Source organism: Coregonus clupeaformis, chromosome 18 (genome assembly GCF_020615455.1).
Source record: "Coregonus clupeaformis isolate EN_2021a chromosome 18, ASM2061545v1, whole genome shotgun sequence".
NCBI lineage: Eukaryota > Metazoa > Chordata > Actinopteri > Salmoniformes > Salmonidae > Coregonus > Coregonus clupeaformis.
Window position 1 is genome coordinate 14617895 of NC_059209.1, and position 14198 is coordinate 14632092.

Sequence of the window (14198 nt, forward strand, 5' to 3'; positions counted from 1 at the left end):
CTAATAATTGTGCCAACAGTTGTTGCCTTCTCACCAAGCTGCTTGCCTATGGTCCTGTAGCCCATCCCAGCCTTGTGCAGGTCACAATTTATATCCCTGATGTCCTTACACAGCTCTCTGGTCTTGGCCATTGTGGAGAGGTTGGAGTCTGTTTGATTGAGTGTGTGGACAGGTATCTTTTATACAGGTAACGAGTTCAAACAGGGGCAGTTAATACAGGTAATGAGTGGAAAACAGGAGGGCTTCTTAAAGAAAAATGAACAGGTCTGTGAGAGCCGGAACTCTTACTGGTTGGTAGGTGATCAAATACTTATGTCATGCAATAAAATGGAAATTAATTACTTAAAAATCATACAATGTGATTTTCTGGACAGTTGAAGTGTACCTATGATAAAAATTACAGACCTCTACATGCTTTGTAAGTAGGAAAACCTGCAAAATCGGCAGTGTATCAAATACTTGTTCTCCCCACTGTACATGTGGGTAGAGTTAAAGTGACGATGCATAAATAATTAACAGAGTAGCAGCAGCGTAAAAAGATGGGGTGGGGGGCCAGTGCAAATAGTCCGGGTAGCCATTATTAGCTGTTCAGGAGTCTTATGGCTTGGGGGTAGAAGCTGTTGAGAAGTCTTTTGGACCTAGACTTGGCACTCCGGTACCGCTTGCCGTGCGGTAGCAGAGAGAACAGTCTATGACTAGGGTGGCTGGAGTCTTTGACAATTTTGAGGACCTTCCTCTGACACCGCCTGGTATAGAGGTCCTGGGTGGCAGGAAGCTTGGTCCCAGTGATGTACTGGGCCGTACGCACTACCCTCTGTAGTGCCTTGCGGTCGGAGGCCAAGCAGTTGCCATACCAGGCGGTGATGCAACCAGTCAGAATGCTCTCGATGGTGCAGCTGTATAATTATTTGAGGATCTGAGGACCCATGCCAAATCTTTTCAGTCTCCTGAGGGGGAATAGGCTTTGTCGTCCCCTCTTCACGACTGTCTTGGTGTGTTTGGACCATGGTAGTTCGTTGGTGATGTGGACACCAAGGAACTTGAAGCTCTCAACCTGTTCCACAACAGCCCCGTCGATGAGAATGGGGGCGTGCTCAGTCCTCTTTTTTTTTCTGTAGTCCACAATCATCTCCTTTGTCTTGGTCACGTTGAGGGAGAGGTTGTTATCCTGGCACCACACGGCCAGGTCTCTGACCTCCTCCCTATAGGCTGTCTCATCGTTGTCGGTGATCAGGCCTACCACTGTTGTGCGTCGGTAAACTTAATGATGGTGTTGGAGTCGTGCCTGGCCATGCAGTCATGGGTGAACAGGGAGTACAGGAGGGGACTGAGCACGCATCCCTGAGGGGCCCCCGTGTTGAGGATCAGTGTGGCAGATGTGTTGTTACCTACCCTTACCACCTGGGGGCGGCCCGTCAGGAAGTCCAGGATCCAGTTGCAGAGGGAGGTGTTTAGTCCCAGGATCCTTAGCTTAGTGATGAGCTTTGAGGGCACTATGGTGTTGAATGCTGAGCTGTAGTCAATGAATAGCATTCTCACGTAGGTGTTCCTCTTGTCCAGGTGGGAAAGGGCAGTGTGGAGTGCAATAGAGATTGCATCATCTGTGGATCTGTTGGGCGGTATGCAAATTGGAGTGGGTCTAGGGTTTCTGGGATAATGGTGTTGATGTGAGCCATGACCAGCCTTTCAAAGCACTTCATGGCTACAGACATCAGTGCTACGGGTCGGTAGTCATTTAGGCAGGTTATCTTAGTGTCCTTGGGCACAGGGACTATGGTGGTCTGCTTGAAGCATGTTGGTATTACAGACTCAGTCAGGGACATGTTGAAAATGTCAGTGAAGACACTTGCCAGTTGGTCAGCACATGCTCAGAGTACACGTCCTGGTAATCCGTCTGGCCCTGCGGCCTTGTGAATGTTTACCTGCTTAAAAGTCTTACTCACATCGGCTACGGAGAGCGTGATCACATAGTCATCCAGAACAGCTTGTGCTCTCATGCATGCTTCAGTGTTGCTTGCCTCGAAGCGAGCATAGAAGTGGTTTAGGTCGTCTGGAAGTCTTGTGTCACTGGGCAGCTCGCGGCTCTGCTTCCCTTTGTAGTCTGTAATAGTTCTCAAGCCCTGCCGCATCCGACGAGCGTCAGAGCCGTTGTCATACGATTCAATCTTAGTTCTGTATTGACTCTTTGCCTGTTTGATGGTTCGTCGGAGGGCATAGCGGGATTTCTTATAAGCGTCCGGGTTAGAGTCCCGCTCCTTGAAAGCGGCAGCTCTACCCTTTAGCTCAGTGTGGATGTTTCCTGTAATCCATGGCTTCTGGTTGGGGTATGTACGTACGGTCACTGTGGGGACGACATCATCGATGCACTTATTGATGAAGCCAGTGACTGATGTGGTGTACTCCTCAATGCTATCTGAAGAATCCCGAACATGTTCCAGTCTGTGCTAGCAAAACAGTCCTGTAGCTTAGCATCTGCGTCATCTGACCACTTTTTTATTAACTTGAAAGTCACTGGTGCTTCCTGCTTTAGTTTTTGCTTATAAGCAGGAATCAGGAGGATAGAGTTATGGTCAGATTTGCCAAATGGAGGGCTAGGGAGAGCTTTGTATGCGTCTCTGTGTGTGGAGTAAAGTTGGTCTAGAGTTTTTTTTCCTCTGGTTGCACATTTAACATGCTGGTAGAAATTAGGTAGAACGGATTTAAGTTTCCCTGCATTAAAGTCCCCGGCCACTAGGAGTGCTGCCTCTGGATGAGCGTTTTCCTGTTGACTTATGGCCTTATACAGCTCATTCAGTGCAATCTTAATGCCAGCATTGGTTTGTGGTGGTAAACAGACAGCTATGAAAAATATAGATGAAAACTCTCTTGGTAAATAGTGTGGTCTACAGCTTATCATAAGGTACTCTACCTTAGGCGAGCAAAACCTTGAGACTTCCTTAGTATTTGATTTTGTGCACCAGCTGTTGTTTACAAATATACACAGACCGCCACCCTTTGTCTTACCGGAGTCAGCCGTTCTATCCTGCCGATGTAGCGTATAGCCCACTAGCTGTATGTTGTCCATGTCGTCGTTCAGCCACGACTCGGTGAATTATAAGATATTACAGTTTTTAATGTCCCGTTGGTAGGATAACCGTAATCTTAGGTCATCCAATTTATTCTCAAATGATTGAAGATTGGCTAATAGGATTGATGGGAGCGGCAGTTTACTCACTCTGCCGGATCCTTACAAGGCACCCCGACCCACGCCCACGATATCTCCGTCTCTTCCTCGCGCGAATGACGGGATTTGGGCCTTGTCGGGTGTCTGTAGGATATCCGTCGCGTCGCCTCGTTGAAGAAAAAATCTTCGTCCAATACGAGGTGAGTAATCGCTGTCCTGATATCCAGAAGCTCTTGTTGGTTATAAGAGACGATGGCAGAAACATTATGTACAAAATAAATGACAAATAATGCGGAAAAACACACATAATAGTACAATTGGTTAGAGGGCTGTAAAACGGCAGCCATCTTCTCTGGCGCCATTTCCAATACTGATACTCAGTCACTTCACTGCTCAGCCCACCCACTCTTAAGTCTCACCGATTGTTATATTATGGAACAAACAATGGAGGAGTGATGATATCTAGGATGTATGTGAGATGAGCAGTTGCTTCTCAGAGAGGGTGAGAGAGATAGAGAGAGAGAAAGAGAGAGAGAGGGAGGGAGAAACAGAGAGAGAGAATAATCTTTATTTTCTGCTCATTAAATCTAGCAATACAGTTGCCCTTGAAGATTATGTCACATAAAAAGTTATAATAAATAATTATATTAGCTTACCACCCACAACAAGGTGGTCTTTTTAACCACTCAACCATCTTCGTCATTTGCCAATGCATTGTATAATTCCTCTCATGTATGCCTCACTAATTGGCTGATCTATTTGTCCAATTACAGGTGTTTGGCAGAGGAATGAGTGACTGTGATTGGACGAGCCAATCATAACCAGAGCTGAATCTACTCTAATCAGTAGATACTTCTTGTTTTTTGCTGGAGTTGTGCCGATATTTGTCACTCACTCTAATTTCCCGGAAAAAATACTTCACATAATCGAATTATACTGGGAATGTCATGGTTTGATGTAATTCTTTACCAATGTAATTGCATATGTAATTCTTTACCTACTGTGAATGGTTCCATGGGAAGTCCATTCTCGGAATTCATACAATAGCCAAACCAAACCAATCGAGAAGTTCACAGCCTGTTCTTTCCCTGTGAGCATCAATCATAGTACCACATGAGGGGAGGTTTCATTAAAAAAGAAGTCATTTCATACATTTAGCTCTTATTCAGAGCAACTTACAGGATCAATTAGGGTTAAGTGCCTTGCTCAACGGCACATCGACAGATTTTTCACCTAGTCGGCTCGGGGATTAGAACCAGCGACCTTTTGGTTTCTGGCACAACGCTCTTAACCACTAAGCTACCTGCCGCTCATAGTCTGACAAGCCTCCATCTCCAGCGATGACATTTTAATATACATCTGTCTCTCTCTATATACTGTACATTTTTTATAATATATTTATGGCACAGTAAACGCAAAGCATTCAATTCAAGTAATATTATTTGATGCACATTCACCGCATTACATAAATCAAAACATACATCTGTCAATGATTCATAGACAGTTATATGGATGCATTATATAGCTTTTATTATAAAAACGAGTGTACTCACTGCAAAACAAACCAGTTCTATTACAGACACCCATTCATTACGTCAGTTGGCCTTCTGCAACACTGGAATGCTAAACCAATAGATCCACGAAATCTCCAACCCAAGTTCTAGCGTCCTAGATTTATTACTAGGCCACTAGACAGACACAAACAGGATTTGTCAACCTCTGAGAGTGGCGTCTGGGCTGCCAGCATTAGTGGTGACAGCACTGTCACTCCTGATGCCACACTGCTAAATGGAGATAAGATCCATTACCCAGATTGGTTGTGAACTTGTCGTTGGGCCGTGGGCTGTAGGGCACACAGCAGGAGTGATATGCATTACCCCTCGACGACATCACTGCTCAGCATTGTTCAAACATCACTGTGAGCTCTCAATGCCCAAGGATTTAATCAGTTATTATATAATGCATTAGTTATTCATCGAGGTCATCGTTGCCCTGCTTTATAAATTACTAGTCAATTCTTATGCCTCAATGTACCACCGGTCCATTTAAGATGTACTCTACAGTTAACTGGTTATACTTATGAACAGCGTGCAGAGTGGACAGAATTTGCACTTCTGGGACTATTCGATTTGTTCTATTGTACCAGGCAAGAAAGCGCATCTCAAGTATTTGAAAGTACTGTATGTGGGCCAGGTCTGATTGATTTGAGATGGTCCAACATCAGTGTGGTCCCCCCTATCTACTACCTCTGGGCAGAAGCTCAGAGCTCTCTCTCCTCTGGCTGACTCTCAGGGTATCAGTAGGGCTGTGAAACTCCAGTCATGTGGTTCTTTTATGAGTCCGAGGCCATCCAAAAGCTGTTATCGCACTGATCCACTGCTAGCTACATGCTGCTCTGCCTGGATTTACCAAATTATCTCCCACTGAGACCATGATTGTCAGATTGTTCAAGGAATCTGACTACGAGTGATTTGAATATGATTATTCAGAGCTCACAGTAAGCATGTTCCTATTTTCTGTAATTGCCCATTCTTCTTTGAATGAGTATTAATCCTGCAGTGGTCTAAGGCACTGCATCTCAGTGCTTGAAGCGTCACTACAGACCCCCTGGTTTGATTCCAGGCTGTATCACAACCGGCCGTGATTGGGAGTCCCGTAGGGCGGCGCTCAATTGGCCCAGCGTCGTCTGGGTTTGGCCTGTGTAGGCCATCATTGTAAATAAGAATTTGTTCTTAACTGACTTGCCTAGTTAAATAAAGGTAAAATAAAATAAATAAAATAATGGGAAATCACTGTTGGTAAAAACGGCTTGTGCAATTCATGCCATGTCATTTTGCGTAATGGTACACTATCTGTCAAAGCAGTGGAAGTAATAGTGATCTAAGTAACATGTTACAGCCAAAAACATTATGTTTACCATTAACGGTATGTAATGTGGACAAGGCCATCATTTGTCAAATGCAAATTGATACTTATCTATGCATATTTTAATTCAGAATTGGGCAATTTATACGTCTGCATATCTACAACCACAGATTACTTGCTCAAACACCCCTTGATTGTTCCACAGCATGTAGGGGCGGATTGTGTTTACACTATGGCAACCATGTCGTCTATTTCCTGGCCCCACTATTGGGCAAATGCAACTTGTGATTATTCTAACACATCCACCCACAGATATCTGTGGGGTGTTGTACGTGTGTGCTACGCATGGTTCCCTCTATCTCCTCAGAACACCTTGGGGTCATATCTGGCCTGTGCTGGGCTGCTGGGCTGGTACCTGTTTACATTATGGATGGTTATTACTTCCTCCTGGTTGTCATTCAGATTAAGCCAATCTGTCCCAGGGCAGTCTTATCATGCGACGGACAATACCATCTCAGGGAAAGAGGAGGGGAACCATTTGAATAAGTCATCACTAGTGCCTTTTCGCAGACCCATTGGTTGATGATTCACATAAGGAGAACCTCTTTTTGGATCAAAGCGGTTTGAAGCATAGGTATAAAACATGATATGTATAACTGATATATTGTCTGGTTATAAGGCTCTCTCTAGAAGACAAGGGCTTAGGTAAAAGTGAAGAATACAGAGCGTGAACTAAATAATGAGAAAGTGTTTCTTAATCCTGTTAAACCTAACAAGTTCTATATTATTATTATTATTATTATTATTATTATTATCATTATTATCATTATTATCATCATGGATGTACTTAATGTGGCTGTCCTCTGTAGCTCAGCTGGTAGAGCACGGCGCTTGTAACGCCAAGGTAGTGGGTTCGATCCCCGGGACCACCCATACACAAAAAGTATGCACGCATGACTGTAAGTCGCTTTGGATGAAAGTGTCTGCTAAATGGCATATTATTATTATTATTGAAGACTTGAAAGGATAATGTTGTGCCTGATTCCTTTCAGTAAAGATGGCCGGAAATGGTAATGCTATTTCATTATGTTTTTCTTTCTGTGAACTTCTTGTTGTTCTTGTGTAGGAGCAGTATGTACTCTTGATTTTAGTCCATGTTTTACTTGGAGCTCAACTCACACCATCTGAACACTCCTTAGACGTAATGGCTCGATTGCAACAAACAGGCAGAACCATAGAGGAAGAGGCAAAGCGAGAGGGTTTACTCCACCCAAAATCTGTTCACGAAAATATACCAGGAAGTGAGGAATTCAGTGAGAGAGTATCGAATTTAGTCAACAAAAAATGTAACTGCTAATATGCTACGTGAGGCTTATTTGATCGAATAGAAGTTTTGAAATGGTAAGGTTGTTACTAATGCACTGATATAAGTGGACACACGTGGCATCTCGGCAACTTTGAAAAAAACTACTTTATATCAGAGTTGTGCCTGTTGTTCATAAGCGTATCTGCTCTCTCATTGGCTAGAATGGTCCCACCTGATCTCACCTCCTCCCGCCTGCCTTCCATCTTTGAGGACATGCATTTCCATTGTTAGAGTGGTCACTTGGCTATCTACTCAATATAATAGATCATGGCAGAATTTAACTTGCTCCTGCAGGTTACCACTGGATTTCTTAAAACGCTACTAACGGAAGATTACATGCACCTGCAGGATAAACTAAGCTTGATTACAACGACGAAACTGAGGAATAAAACTATAAGACCAGCTGATCTGACCTTGCTATGACGTTAAACTGGCTTGATATTAGACAACGGAAATGGCATGGAAAATGGTCATTGTCTAAGTTCACTACTCCCACTCCAATGAAATAACAGCCTATCAGGAACAACAAAATCGAAATATGAAAAAGAAAAATGGAAGAATATGACATATTACAACTTAAATAAAAATATTCGGCTGGAAATGTAGCCTATGTCAATTACGATGATTTACAGTAGTTAACATGTTTAATTGCAGACAATTACTAAGCCAAATTATGCCAACATTGAGGTTACTCTTCTGTGAAAATAAAGTGATTGAAGACCAACTTTTAATGAACACCACATTGTAAATGAAAGTGACATGAAATGCAGCAACAGTGACAGACAATTTAAATATTATTATAAAACAAAGCACTTTGCATCGGTTTCTTAGGTTAAGATAAAAACAACCAAATAATAAGAAATGACTCTCCCTATCACATTTCTTTCCAATTGAGGCATTGTTTCTTCAATAAAGTACAATATACCACAGTAGGCCTACTGGCCTTGTAGTCATGTAAGAACATATAAAGGTTCACTATTGAGTATTATCACGTTGTTCTACAAATAAAGACATAATCTCCGCTATCCACATAACATAGAAAATGTTACTCTTAACTACCAGCCTAAACACGAGCACAGAAAATAATAATAATATATATATATATATATATATCAAATCAAATTTTATTGGTCACATGCGCCGAATACAACAGGTGCAGACATTACAGTGAAATGCTTACTTACAGCCCTTAACCAACAGTGCATTTATTTTAAACAAAAAAAAGTAAAAATAAAACAACAACAAAAAAAAGTGTTGAGAAAAAAAGAGCAGAAGTAAAATAAAGTGACAGTAGGGAGGCTATATATACAGGGGGGTACCGTTGCAGAGTCAATGTGCGGGGGCACCGGCTAGTTGAGGTAATATGTACATGTGGGTAGAGTTAAAGTGAATATGCATAAATAATTAACAGAGTAGCAGCAGCGTAAAAAGATGGGTGCAAATAGTTTGCAGTGCAAATAGTCTGGGTAGCCATGATTAGCTGTTCAGGAGTCTTATGGCTTGGGGGTAGAAGCTGTTGAGAAGTCTTTTGGACCTAGACTTGGCACTCCGGTACCGCTTGCCATGCGGTAGCAGAGAGAACAGTCTATGACTAGGGTGGCTGGAGTCTTTGACAATTTTGAGGGCCTTCCTCTGACACCGCCTGGTATAGAGGTCCTGGATGGCAGGAAGCTTTGCCCCAGTGATGTACTGGGCCGTACGCACTACCCTCTGTAGTGCCTTGCGGTCGGAGGCCAAGCAGTTGCCATACCAGGCGGTGATGCAACCAGTCAGGATGCTCTCGATGGTGCAGCTGTATAATTTTTGAGGATCTGAGGACCCATGCCAAATATTTCCAGTCTCCTGAGGGGGAATAGGCTTTGTCGTGCCCTCTTCACGACTGTCTTGGTGTGTTTGGACCATGATAGTTCGTTGGTGATGTGGACACCAAGGAACTTGAAGCTCTCAACCTGTTCCACTACAGCCCCGTCGATGAGAATGGGGGCGTGCTCAGTCCTCTTTTTTTTCCCTGTAGTCCACAATCATCTCCTTTGTCTTGGTCAAGTTGAGGGAGAGGTTGTTGTCCTGGCACCACACGGCCAGATCTCTGACCTCCTCCCTATAGGCGGTCTCATTGTTGTCGGTGATCAGGCCTACCACTGTTGTGTCGTCGGCAAACTTAATGATGGTGTTGGAGTCGTGCCTGGCCATGCAGTCATGGGTGAACAGAGAGTACAGGAGGGGACTGAGCACGCACCCCTGAGGGGCCCCTGTGTTGAGGATCAGTGTGGCAGATGTGTTGTTACCTACCCTTACCACCTGGGGGCGGCCCGTCAGGAAGTCCAGGATCCAGTTGCAGAGGGAGGTGTTTAGTCCCAGGATCCTTAGCTTAGTGATGAGCTTAGAGGGCACTATGGTGTTGAATGCTGAGCTGTAGTCAATGAATAGCATTCTCACGTAGGTGTTCCTCTTGTCCAGGTGGGAAAGGGCAGTGTGGAGTGCAATAGAGATTGCATCATCTGTGGATCTGTTGGGGCGGTATGCAAATTGGAGTGGGTCTAGGGTTTCTGGGATAATGCTGTTGATGTGAGCCATGACCAGCCTTTCAAAGCACTTCATGGCTACAGACGTCAGTGCTAAGGGTCGGTAGTCATTTAGGCAGGTTATCTTAGAGTCCTTGGGCACGGGGACTATGGTGGTCTGCTTGAAACATGTTTGTATTACAGACTCAGTCAGGGACATGTTGAAAATGTCAGTGAAGACACTTGCCAGTTGGTCAGCACATGCTCAGAGTACACGTCCTGGTAATCCGTCTGGCCCTGCGGCCTTGTGAATGTTGACCTGCTTAAAAGTCTTACTCACATCGGCTACGGAGAGCGTGATCACATAGTCATCCGGAACAGCTGGTGCTCTCATGCATGCTTCAGTGTTGCTTGCCTCAGGGCGAGGATAGAAGTGGTTTAGCCTCGTCTGGTAGGCTTGTGTCACTGGGCAGCTCGCGGCTGTGCTTCCCTTTGTAGTCTGTAATAGTTTTCAAGCCCTGCCACATCCGACGAGCGTCAGAGCCAGTGTAGTACGATTCAATCTTAGTCCTGTATTGACTCTTTGCCTGTTTGATGGTTCGTCGGAGGTCATAGCGGGATTTCTTATAAGCGTCCGGGTTAGAGTCCCGTTCCTTGAAAGCGGCAGCTCTACCCTTTAGCTCAGTGCGGATGTTTCCCTGTAATCCATGGCTTCTGATTGGGGTATGTACGTACGGTCACTGTGGGGGACGACATCATCGATGCACTTATTGATGAAGCCAGTGACTGATGTGGTGTACTTCTCAATGCTGTCTGAAGAATCCCAGAACATGTTCCAGTCTGTGCTAGCAAAACAGTCCTGTAGCTTAGCATCTGCGTCATCTGACCACTTTTTTATTAACCGAGTCACTGGTGCTTCCTGCTTTAGTTTTTGCTTATAAGCAGGAATCAGGAGGATAGAGTTATTGTCAGATTTGCCAAATGGAGGGTGAGGGAGAGCTTTGTATGCGTCTCTGTGTGTGGAGTAAAGGTGGTCTAGAGTTTTTTTTTCCTCTGGTTGCACATTTAACATGCTGGTAGAAATTAGGTAGAACGGATTTAAGTTTCCCTGCATTAAAGTCCCCGGCCACTAGGAGCGCTGCATCTGGATGAGCGTTTTCCTGTTGATTAATGGCCTTGTACAACTCATTCAGTGCAATCTTAATGCCAGCATTGGTTTGTGGTGGTAAATAGACAGCTATGAAAAATATAGATGAAAACTCTCTTGGTAAATAGTGTGGTCTACAGCTTATCATAAGATACTCTACCTCAGGCGAGCAAAACCTTGAGACTTCCTTAGTATTTGATTTTGTGCACCAGCTGTTGTTTACAAATATACACAGACCGCCACCCCTTGTCTTACCGGAGTCAGCCGTTCTGTCCTGCCAATGTAGCGTATAGCCTGCTAGCTGAATGTTATCATTGTCGTCGTTCAGCCACGACTCGGTGAAACATAAGATATTACAGTTTTTAATGTCCCGTTGGTAGGATAACCGTAATCTTAAGTCATCCACTTTATTTTCAAATGATTGAACGTTGGCTAATAGGATTGATGGAAGAGGCAGTTTACTCGCTCGCCGTCGGATCCTTACAAGGCACCCCGATCTACGTCCACGATATCTCCGTCTCTTCCTCACGCGAATGACAGGGATTTGGGCCTTGTCGGGTGTCTGTATGATATCCTTCGCGGCCGCCTCGTTGAAGAAAAAATCTTCGTCCAATACGAGGTGAGTAATCGCTGTCCTGATATCCAGAAGCTCTTTTTGGTTATAAGAGACGATGGCAGAAACATTATGTACAAAATAAATTACAAATAACGCGGAAAAACACACATAATAGTACAATTGGTTAGAGGGCTGTAAAACTGTATATATATACAGTATATACAGTTGAAGTTGGAAGTTTACATACACTTAGGTTGCAGTCATTAAAACTTGTTTTTCAACCACTCCACAAATATATTGTTAACAAACTATAGTTTTGGCAAGTCGGTTAGGACACCTACTTAGTGCATGACACAAGTAATTTTTCCAACAATTGTTTACAGACAGATTATTTCACTTATAATTCACTGTATCACAATTTCAGTGGGTCAGAAGTTTACATACACTAAGTTGACTGTGCCTTTAAACAGCTTGGAAAATTCCAGAAAATGATGTCATGGCTTTAGAAGCTTCTGATAGGCTAATTGACATAATTTGAGTCAATTGGAGGTGTACCTGTGGATGTATTTCAAGGCCTACCTTCAAAGTCAGTGCCTCTTTGCTTGACATCAAACGAAATCAGCCAAGACCCCAGAAGAAAAATTGTAGACCTCCACAAGTCTGGTTCATCCTTGGGAGCAATTTCCAAACGCATGAAGGTACCACGTTCATCTGTACAAACAATAGTATGCAAGTATAAACACCATGGGACCACGCAGCCATCATACCGCTCAGGAAGGAGACGCGTTCTGTCTCCTATAGATGAACGTACTTTGGTGCGAAAAGTGCAAATCAATCCCAGAACAACAGCAAAGGACCTTGTGAAGATGCTGGAGGAAACAGGTACAAAAGTATCTATATCCACAGTAAAACAAGTCCTATATCGACATAACCTGAAAGGCCGCTCAGCAAGGAAGAAGCCACTGCTCCAAAACCGCCATAAAAAACCCAGACTACGGTTTGCAACTGCACATGGGGACAAAGATTGTACTTTTTGGAGAAATGTCCTCTGGTCTGATAAAACAAAAATAGAACTGTTTGGCCATAATGACCATTGTTATGTTTGGAGGAAAAAGGGGGGACTTGCAAGCTGAAGAACACCATCCCAACTGTGAAGCATAAAATGATGAATTGAGTAGTACTGTGTAGTGTAAAAACAAAGAAAGCCAGTAGCTACGGTGGGAAAATGATTTCCAATCCAACAAATTCATCATGGTATATTATTGAGGGGGTCAAATTAGTCTGTCTCTAATATTGGGGAAGGTCATGACCCCGCTGCCCCCCCTGTAAGTTACACGCCTGCACACACGCCTGCACACACACAGACATATGCAAGGTTGTTTGATGCTTCCTCACTGTACCCAGTAGAATTAGAAACAATGGCCCTCTGTTTCTTTCTCTAGTCCTGTCTTCATCCTTCCCCATTTTCCAGTCTCGTCAGCACTGTAGAAGTGATGGGTGAAGCCATCCACAAACCACTAGCTGCTACGTTGACATGTGGTTTTAATAAAATAATTAACATACTGCACTCTTAAGAATGAGCTTCGAGTTACCACTCATCTGCCTCATATTAGGGATGCATTACATGTCTTTTAAACGTCTTGCAACCAAATAATAATTATATGCAAGTAAACAATAACATAATTATTGTACTCCCCTTGGGGTTGTTTTCTTTTCAAATGTGTCCAAAGACCAAATGTAAAATTGAGCATCAAATTGGTCTTCTGAGCATAAGAAAAGGTCAAAGAAAAAACATTTCTGGGACAGACTGGAAGAATGCTTTCCCCCTTTCAGCTCAGGCCAATAGTTACACATAAACTTCCTGATCATGAACGATCATCGGTCTTCTACTTTCAATCAATATGTTTTCTACATCTGCATTGAAGTGTCTCTGTGAGAAACGAATCGTGTGTAAGGTGCTCAATAGCACTGTCCATTCCACATAAACATAATGTTGGAGCAACTGCTTACAAAGTTACCGGAGGTGACTTTAATGAGGAACATCCCATCTACACATGGCAATAAAACAATTGTGTTTGTATCCACATTGAGTGTGATATGATGGTGTTTCCTAATGGTAGAGAGATGCATTGCGGTCCGAGGTGCAGACAGAAGTTGACGCATCATTTAATGCAATGGGATACATCCATTTCGTGATTGAATCATTTCAAATCTTTGTCGATTTCTGAAGAAAATTACGGATGACAAATGCCAGATAACAAATATTCATGCACACTAAGGGGATTTGGAGATATTTTGTCACAGGCATAGCAGAGCTTATTCACTCCCACCGTGTTTTAACATATCATTCTTACGTTTTTGTTCTGGTACATCAAATACGCTCTCCTACAACCCCAACTGTTAGGTGGATGACATGTCAAGGTCTCAAAGCTCACATTTATTCCAGGCAGAGCTAAGAATCTGTCAGATGCTACAGAGCTTTCCCAGAGGGTTAGGGACAAGGCAGACTCCAAATGTCATTCAGTAGCTATTGTGCTGTTCAGCAGTATTCTTAAAATAATTTCCACAATGGATTTATTGTGTGTTTCCAAATGCACTTT

The 14198-nt window shown here is 43.4% G+C and overlaps 1 protein-coding gene across 3 annotated transcripts in view; it reads right to left on the reverse strand.

The window, feature by feature from the left end:
• Window positions 1-14198, reverse strand: part of LOC121550311 (EGF-like repeat and discoidin I-like domain-containing protein 3) — a 301126-nt gene that overhangs the window by 234704 nt on the left and 52224 nt on the right. The gene's annotated exons all lie outside the window — the stretch shown is intronic.